The sequence below is a fragment of the Zingiber officinale genome, chromosome 3A (assembly GCF_018446385.1).
Source record: "Zingiber officinale cultivar Zhangliang chromosome 3A, Zo_v1.1, whole genome shotgun sequence".
Taxonomy (NCBI): domain Eukaryota; kingdom Viridiplantae; phylum Streptophyta; class Magnoliopsida; order Zingiberales; family Zingiberaceae; genus Zingiber; species Zingiber officinale.
Genome location: NC_055990.1, coordinates 6,478,938 through 6,489,168, shown reverse-complemented (window position 1 = coordinate 6,489,168; position 10,231 = coordinate 6,478,938).

Sequence of the window (10,231 nt, the reverse complement as noted above, 5' to 3'; positions counted from 1 at the left end):
TCAATTTATCTCCAGTCATGTGTCTGGAGCATCCACTATCCAACATCCATTGATCCAATTCCTACACATGTAATTGAATTGGTTTCTTTTTAATGGATCTAAAGATAGCTTAATTGAAGTTGACTCCCTAAAAATCTCACTCAATCTAAGTTGGCAAGCAATTAATCCTATAGTTGTTTAATATTTTGAATAATTTAAGTTAATTAATTTTGAAAATATTTTAAAGTTAATTAATTTTGAAAATAATTTAAGTTAATTAATTTTCAAAAGATTTTAAGTTAATTAATTATGAAAATAATTTAAGTTAATTAATTTTGAAAAGATTTTAAGTTAATTAATTATGAAATTAATATATGTTAATTAATTTTGAAAATATTTTAAATTTAATTAATTTTGAAAAGATTTTAAGTTAATTAATTTTGAAAAGATTTTAAGTTAATTAATTTTGAAAAATAATTCAAGTTAATTAAATTTTGAAAAATAATTTTAAAGTTAATTAATTTTGAAAAATAATTTTAAAGTTAATTAATTTTTAAAAATAATTTTAAAGTTAATTAATTTTGAAATTTTATTTTTGAAAAATAATTTTAAAGTTAATTAAATTTGAAAAATAATTTTAAAGTTAATTAATTTTGAAAGTAATTTTTGAAAAGATTTTCAAATAAATAATTTTGAAATTAAAAAAGATTTTGAAATAATTTTGAAATTGATTTTTAAAAGATTAAATAATTTTGAAATTGATTTTGAAGAGATTTTTAAAAGAATTTTGAAATTAATTTTTGAAAAGATTTTGAAATAAATGACTTTGAAATTAATTTTGAAAAGATTTTTAAATAATTTTGAAATTAATTTTTGAAAAGATTTTTAAATAATTTTGATATTGATTTTGAAAAGATTTTTAAATAATTTTGAAATTAATTTTTGGTTTTAAAATCATTTTGAAATTAAGTTTAAGTCAATTTTAATTTCTTAGTCATCTCACCCGATCTAAATTTTCAATCAGGGAACCCTATAATTGTTGTGAGATGAATTATGGTTGAATTTTAGGGTAAGATTTAACTTTGTGTTAGATTCAGGTTTAGCTTTGGGTTCAACAAGTAAGCATTCTTTGGATAAACTTCTGGGCTATGGTGAGTCACAAGGAACTCATTAAAGTAACCATGCCTTCGAGGTTTTCCAAATAGTCCTACCCATTGAGCTTAATACTAAACCTTGGTCTAACTAGTTAGGATCCATTTAAGGGTAGCTTCGGTCAGTTCCACTTGGCCAAATGCACCAGGTCGAAGCCATATCTTCCTAGACATGCGATGCCCAAGCTTCCCTATCGTACTATCATCCAAAAACTTCACCAGTATCGTGGGTCAAGTTAAACCTAGCCCATTTTTTCTAACCTTAATTACCCTGCCGGGTAGTCTACTCTTGTTTTACCCATTTCAGGTAGATTAAGTTCAGTTACCCAGTCGGGTAGTTCAGTGGGGGTGTCAGCTATTCTGGATCCTCCATCTATATTTTGAATTTATGATTTAATTTCAAATTTTTAATTTGATTTTGATTTTTGAATTTTGAATTTATAATTTAATTCCAAATTTTTAATTTGATTTTGATTTTTGAATTTTGAATTAATATTTGAATTTTGAATCTTTAATTTGAATTTGAATTTTGAATTAATATTTTAATTTTTAATTTTTAATTTGAATTTTGAATTAATTTTGAATTTTTAATTTGAATTTTGAATTAATATTTGAATTTTTAATTTGCAATTTGATTTTGAATTTTGATTTTTGAATTAATATTTGAATTTTGTTTTATTAAGATCGTTTTTCTTTTAACTCCCCTAGATCATAACCTCGATATGGCCTATCAAGGTAGTGTATTTGATCCTTCGGGACCCAGTATTGACCAAGTCCAATTTGATTGACTAGTTTGGACTTGGGAACCCATGCTTGGACTGATGTACTATTTTGTTTGTTTATTAAGGATAAATAAGATTTATATTTCTTTTTACTTTTATATCCTAATCCAGTTCTATTGTAAACTGCTCTTTGTGTCCCAAGAATTAGGTCAAGATTCTTGGAGCCTAAAGAAAACCGTTCTAAGGTATTTTTTAAATCCTTGACCTGATTTTTCAAACTTGAATTTTCTTCCTCAAGTTTTTGAACATGAGTAGAATTTTCAGTCTGAACTTGATCAGGTATGGATTTAATGTTAGTCACTTCTTTAAGGACAGCTACTTCCTTTAGAAGTGACTTTATCTTAAGGTTCGACTTAGCTAACTTGCGTAATAAATAATTGATTAAACTATTAAGTCTAGGAATACTTACATTGGAGTCTGGCCGTTCAGAAACGGATGTGGATCCGTGGCTTCGCTCGGACTCGGCCTCCGACTCGCCCTCGCTCTCGGATTCGACGATTTAGTCCCGGGCCATCAATGCGAGTAAACTCGTCTGATCGAGTTCGTAGTCGTCGTCCTCCGAAGAAGATTCGTCCCAGGTTGCCTTCAGGGCCTTCTTTCTTCTTTGCTTTTTGGCTTCCTTTTGGTTGGGGCAGTTGGATTTGATGTGCCCCTTCTGGTTGCACCCGTAGCAGGTAACTTCAAACTTTACTTTCGGACTCGGTTGAGCCTCCTTGGATTGCACTGCCTTCTTCAGGTCTTTCTTGTTGAAGCCCTTCTTCTTCTTGTAGAGCTTCTTCATGAGGTTCACTAGTTCGCTGGTCAGTTCATCTTCTTCATCTTCTGAGTCGGGTTCGTCTTCTGATTCTGGTTCAATTTTTCGTCGGGATCTCGGTTCGCACGTTCTACTGGTACCTGCAAGCAAAGCTACACCTCTCTCGGATGGCTGTGCATTAGTCTGCTCATGAAGTTCAAATTCACTAAATAATTCATCTAACTTTAAAGAAGACAAATCCTTGGAGACTTTGTAGGCATCTACCATTGATGCCCACAATGTACTCCTTGGAAACGAATTAAGAGCATACCTTATTATATCACTATTTTCTACCTTCTGTCCGATTCCGTAAAGAGAGTTAAGGATATCTTGAATTCGAGCGTGTAACTGGCTCGCCGTCTCATTTTTCTGCATTTTTAAGTTATACAATTTATTAAGTAAAAGATCCCTTTTACTTACCTTAGTGTCGGAAGTGCCCTCGTGGAGTTCGATTAGTTTCTCCCACAGCTCCTTTGCAGAAGAGAACGGACCGACTCTGTTGAGCTCTTCCTTGGTAAGACCGCACTGAAGGGTGCAGGTGGCTTTGGCGTCGGTTTCCACCTTTTTGATAAGGTCTGGCTCCCAGTTCTCGCAGGATGTAGGCTTGCCGTCTGCACCAGTTGGTAGTCGCAGTCTCGTCTTGACTATCAACCAGGTATTGAACTGGATCTTCAGATATGTCTCCATTCGCCCCTTCCAATACCCGAAGTCTTCTCCGGTGAATAGTGGGGGACGAACAGTGCTATATCCTTCTTGTTGGGCCATCTAAATCTTACAAAAACAAAAACAAAAAGATCTGTTCCAAGACTGAGTCTTGGATTAGTAATGTGGGAGGAAAAAAAATGAGCTCAAGTGGTTTTGACCAACTTTGAGCAACACCGATTTTGAAAAGAATTAGAATTTTAGCTACTTAGCTAATTTCTAATTGACTCCGAAAGAAAAACAAAAAATACCACGAAAAAGAATGTTTTGAATGGTGGTTGCACCAATTCAAAATAACCCCGCTTTGATACCAATTGTTGGATCGAGATGCGCTAAAGGGGGGTGAATAGCGTTCGCGGCTATTTCGTTCGATTATCGGAATCGTAAAAAGTGTAAGAGTTAATGCAGCGGAATAAAAAAAACAAACACAGAGACACAGAAGAATTTTACTTCGTTCGGAGCCTTGATCGACTCTTACTCGAAGGTCCGCGATCCTTGATCGCTTTGCGTGGGCAACAACTATAAGCTCGATAAAAGGATTACAAGATGAAGTACAATTAAATGCAAAAACTAATTATACTGACGACAAGAACAGAATCTCAAAGCTTCGGGTCGTCGTAAACTTGTAGCAGCACTTTCGGGCGTCTTTCAGAGCAGCACGTTGGAGACAGAAGACTTGGAAATTCTTGATTTGAGCTGGTGGTCAAGATCCCTTATAAAGGGTGTTCAAGGCACCTTCTACTGTTCACCAAGGCGCCTTGAATGAGCCTAGTCAGCCACGGAGATAAGTGCTGAACTGGTCGAACATTATCAGGTTCAAGGCGCCTCCAACCTCTCCAAGGCGCCTTCATCAAGCTGTCCAAGGCGCCTTGTCTTCCTTCAAGGCGCCTCCAAGCTTGCTTCACAGCCAGCTCAGGTTTTGCACCCGAGGTGCCTCCAAGCTCCATGGAGGCGCCTCGGACACTGTTCATCCGAGGTTAACCTTTGCACTTTGGTCCCTACAAGATACATTAGTCCCAAATATACCCTGCAGCACAAAGTTAGCACATAAAACATAATAGATGTGATAATGACAGTCTTCGGACTGTCCGAGTCTAACTTCGGATTTTCGACCGGAAACCCTAGGTCGACCGGACGCCTACTGTTCCCTCTACGGGGAGCGCGTCCTCACCTACTCCACTCAGGAGATTTACCTATTGCCAGTGCGATCCTCCAGATTGACTGGACTTTTGCTCAGCACTCGACGCTTCCGGACTTTCTGCTGGACATCCGCTTCCCGGCTAGTCCAGTCTTTCACCTGGTTCGCGACACCAGGACTTTCCACCTAGGGTTACCACCCCCTAGGACTTTTGCCTGAAGCCATCGACCTGCCAAGACTTTCCGCATAGGATTACCTCCCCCTATGACTTAGGGTTACCACCCCCTAGGGTTTTTCCCTTTGCCTAACCGCAGCTAGGACTTTCCTGAAATACTCAAGCAGACTTGTTAGATCACAAGGTACCTTAACTTTGAATCCTTTTCCATTATCAAAACACGAGTTCGATCGTCGGATGCTTCCCGTATCAACAGATATACTGCTAGTAGTAGTAAATAAAACAGTAACAAAGAAATACAATATTAAAAATTGGCAAAAGAGAGTATCAGATTCAGCAATTGGAGGTTGTTTGCTGAGGGTAACCATCTCGTTCTCTAGCTCCTTCTGTGTACACTCCACATTATAGAAGTGTTGAAGAAATAGTGGGGCGGTGGTTGTATGTTGTTGCAAATTAACTTCAGCACCTTGGTCTTGTTGGTTGCTACTCGGAAAACCTATCGGTTCCACTGTACAAAAATTTTGTACAAAGGTCTGAACATTTTCCTAGCTACCATGTGTTCTTTTAAATTAAACTTGGATCACCTACGGAACTTAGCACGTTTGATCCTAAGTTTAATTTATTTGTTCTTTTAGGTTTAGACTTGGATCTCCTGTGAAACTTAACACGTTCGATCCAAATCACCTAGGTTATTAATTCCATTAAATGTTAATTTCCAAAATTGGCTTCCAGGACTGCATGGCGAGGCACATAGCCTTCTTGGATATGGGAACAACCACCACCGCCTAGACAAAGCCTTTTAAGGAAAGCTAATATTTAATTTCCTTAAATAACTTTAGGTCAACCAAAAGGAACAATCAAATCACAAGGAAAAGAAAAATAAAAGAACACAACATCGAAAACTAATTCGAAATACTAGAATCGCATACCTCTTGTATTTGGTATTTTTACCAAGAAATAAAACTAGTATGATGCGGAAATTAAATACTAGTATACCTTTTCTTTTGCAAACAAAAACCTCTAGGTCTTCTACCGTATTCCTCTTCTAATCCCGGACGTTGTATGGGCAACGATCTTCCTGTTGGTGCAATTTCCAGTAGGTCAAGGTTGACCTAGTTGACCAAGCGTAAACCTTGGTCATGGTTTCGATGTTTGACAATACAGAAAGACATGTAGACATGGACAATGCAGGTACAGTTGTCCATGCGGAGAGATACTGATCAGGGTCTAATCAGGTTGGATAAAGAAGAGTCAAGTAGGTCAAGGTTGACCGGATACTTGACTGGGAAGTCCTAACTGGGATGTTAGGCAGTTCGGAAAGTCCTGGTGAGTGAAACCAGGCAATTCGGAAAGTCCTGGTGAGTGAAGCCAGGCAGTTCGGAAAGTCCTGGTGAGTGAAGCCAGGCAGTCGGGAAATCCTGGTGAGTGAAGCCAGGTGAAAATCCTAGTGAGTGAAGCTAGGTGAAAGTGAAAGTCCTGGTGAGTGAAGCCAGGCAACGGAAAAGTCCAAGCAGGGAGCTTGGCACGGGAAAAGCCCAAGTATGGAGACTTGGCACGGGGAAAAGTCCAAGTATGGAGACTTGGCACGGAAAAGTCCAAGCAGGGAGCTTGGCACGGGAAAAGTCCAAGTATGGAAGCTTGGCATGCGAAGTCGGAGAGGGCTCGGTAGCTCGTTCTCCGGACTAGGTCAGAGAGGGCTCGGTAGCTCGTTCTCTGGACCGGATGAAGTCGAAGAGGGCTCGGTAGCTCGTTCTCCGGACGAGGTAGGGTTTAGGGCTGGGAGATCTAAACCTGGATCGGTTTGGTAACCGATCCAGTGATACGCTGGGTTATCTGATCGGTCTGGTCACCGATCAGTAACCAAACAGAAGCATTCTGTTGCTTATCTGATCGGTTAGCAGACCGATCAGTGATCGATCAGTAGCATACAGTGAAATTCCTGATCGGTTTGCAGACCGATCAGGAGACGATCAGAAGGAGATCACCTTCGGGAGGGAAAAGGGCCTGATCGGTCATGGGACCGATCAGGGAAGGACCTGATCGGTCCATGACCGATCAGGGAAGGGCCTGATCGATCTTGTGACCGATCAGGACCCTTGTGGACCGATCAGGATGAAGCCTGATCGGTCTACATCCTAGCCGTTGCGGAGCAACGGCTATTTTCTTCTGTGTCTTCTTCGCAGGTTATAAAAGGGATTGAGGAGCTACTGTTCTACTCTCTTCTTCCTCTTCTTTCTACTGAGCTGCTGGTGTGCTCTTGAGCTTTGCTGAGTTCCGAAGCTTCGTGTGAGCTTCTTCGACTGGGTTCCTGCTGTTATAGGCGTCTCGTGAAGTTGCTGCTTCAACCAGTCGACAAGAAGGCAAGCTAGGGTTATTACATTTGTGTATTGTACTTAGTTTCTTGCTGTATTCTTGTACTCCTGTTCATCTTGCTGTTGCAAGACATTGTGGCGAGGTTTCTCCACCCAGAAGGAGTGATTATTAGCCGGGTTTCCGGGGACTCATCCACCGACGGATTGATAGGCTTCATCCACCTTACGGACACGCCGAGGAGTAGGAGTTTCATCTCCGAACCTCGTTACGTCGACGCGTATAGAGGTTTGATTTCTTGTCTTTGTTTCGTTGTTTTATTTCCGCTGCGCTAACCTTGATTTGTAGAACGAAACGAACGAGATTTGGGGTCGGTTATTCACACCCCCCCTCTCTAGCCGCGACCATCGATCGTAACAAGTGGTATCAGAGCCGGGCCGCTCTTCGTTGGATCAACACCCGGGGGAGCACAAGAGCTAGAGAATGGATCTATTTGGAGAAGATGTCACGATTCCACCCTTCTACGATCGCGACGACTTCGCGTATTGGAAGGTAAGGATGAAGTATTTCCTTATGACTAACATTAAAAATTGGAGTTGTGTTCAATTAGGTTTCAAGCCTCCGATGGACAAGAAAGGAGAAACCCTAGAGAGGAAGGAGTAGACCAAGGAACAAGTCCACCAATCCCTAGTCAACGATGAGGTATTGAAAATTTTTGAATTCTCTTTACCTAATGACATTCTATGTAAGATAGGTGGATATAACAATGCCAAGGAGTTGTGGAACAACTTGGCCAAGTTCCATGAGGAGAGCTCCACTTCGAGTCATGAAGAGGAGTCAAGTGAGCTAAGTAGCTCACACCATGGAGGAGAGGAATTAGAAGTTGAGGGTTACTCAACATCTAAGGAAGAAGAGGAGGAGAGCACTTCCTCAAGATTGGAGCAAGAAGAAGCATCTACCTCCGGAAGGGATGAAGGAGAGAGTCTACATTCATCCTCAACCCTAGGTAACTCAAGAACTTTAATTTCAAGCAAATTACACATAATGTGTTTTGAGTGTAGGGAGCTTGGGCACTACAAGAGTAAGTGTCCAAAGAGGATTAGAAAGTCTCCACCGGCGCCAAAGGTCAAGGAAGCCGGAGTCCCGATACGCAAAGGCAAGGAGCACGTGGTGTGCTTCCAATGCAAGCGAAGGGGACACTATAGGAGTCAATGTCCGAGGGGGAGGCAACCTCACAAGGACAAGAGACCGAGCACATCGATAAGGGGAGCTAAGGCAAACCCTAAGGTAACATTTAGGGCTCTTTCTTGCAATCATAATAAGAAACATGCTAGTAGTTTTGTTGCTATTGTCAATAATGATAAGCATGTTAACTTTAGGAACCAATACATGAGCTTAGGAGCCAAACATGTTAACCTAGATAAGGATAGTACTAGAAATGTCAACTCTAGAATTAACCCATCTAAGGCTAAGGAAAATCTAGGTAGAAATCCCAAATCATCTAGACATATGCCTAGGAATACCTCAAATAAAAATGATAAATTAAAGCTTGAGGTATTAGAGAAAGAAAATCAAGTCTTGAGGTCAAGACTTGACTCTCTAGAAAAGGCTCTTGAGGATTTGACTCTAGGGTCTAGGGGTCAAAAACCAATGTCCAAGGACAAGAAAGGTTTGGGTCACAAACCTAAGTCCCAAGTGGTCAAGCTCACTTATCATAATGTTCCATTCGATTATGGAATAAAATCTAGGGCTAGGAAGACCATCACCAAGGTCACAAAGGGAGTCACCCCTAGGGTTGATCTTGATGAGTCTCAAATGACCAAGGCTTTAAAGCCTAGGAGGGTCATTAGGAGGGTTGCTAGGGAAATCATCCCTAGTGAATACTTAGTGAACCCAATGAGCTCCAATAGGTATTGGGTTCCTAGGAGTGTGATTTCATCACGCTCGATTAGTTAGGGTGTGACAACCTCACTTGAATAGGTAGTTAACCTAATCATGGCAAAAGGTGGCACTTTAGGATTTTTCAAGGTATAATCAAGCCTTGAAAATGAAATTAAGAATTATTCCTAAGGTGAGTAGAATGTGCCAATCAAATTTGAGGAGTTTTCTAGAGTCAAGCTAGTTGGCACGTAGTGATCTAAACATCTTTGGTATATGATTTGAGGTCTATCACACTTAGGAATATAGAATTTATGGCAAAATGATCAAAATCATCAAACATGGCAACTAAGGCTAGAGTTAGGTATTTTCTATACCTTTATATGTTATTTGCCATATATTGTTTGTCATATGCCATGTCATGACATCATATTTAAATTTATGATCATTTAAAATGTCATGATAGTGCTTAGATTAGTTAAATGTCATGTTTTATTTAAGTTTCATACTTTATGTCATGACATCATGACATTGGCACATGTTTCACTTATGATATCATTATATGTCATGTCATCATCTTTTGCATTTATAATCAATTAATTTGATTTAAGGACAAAAACACAATTTGATATGGAGATCAAATTGCTGTTTAGAAAATGCATGAGAACTTAGCCTAAGATGACCTAAACCCATATCTCACATCAAAATTGACTTGGATGTGTTTGATACACCTTAGATGTGTGTGAGATATTAGGATTGTGAGTTAGGATCAAGGTACATAGTTCTTGTACCTAGATGAGCCTAATTCTAATTGGGGATCATAGGGAAAGCTTATGTACAAGTCATGTACATTTAGCCCTAAGATTGTGGTCCTAAATTAAATGGTTGAAAATTATTTCAAAATTGATTTGAAAAACCTTGATGAAGCTCTTCTTGTGATAGCATTCATCATTGAGTAAGTTGATACAAAGTTTGTTTAACTTTGACCTATTTCAAAGACTTTTGAACTTTGTATCAAGATTGAAAAATGAAAGTTATTTTCATAGAAAACTATTTTTCCATGATAGTATATGTTATGAGGAATGTATCCTCAAAATTTCACAATTTTTGGAATTTTCTGTAATTTTCTAGGAGTCTCTGAATTTCGGGAGGAAAATCAGAAACTTCTGATATCAGAGTTGGGGACCGATCAGAGGGGAGCCTGATCGGTTCAGGGCACTCTAGATCGGTCACTGGACCAATCCAGGAGAGTGTGGATCGGTCTGGTGACCGATCCAGTTAAGGCTGATCGGTCTGGTGACCGATCAGCGCGTGTCAACTTGC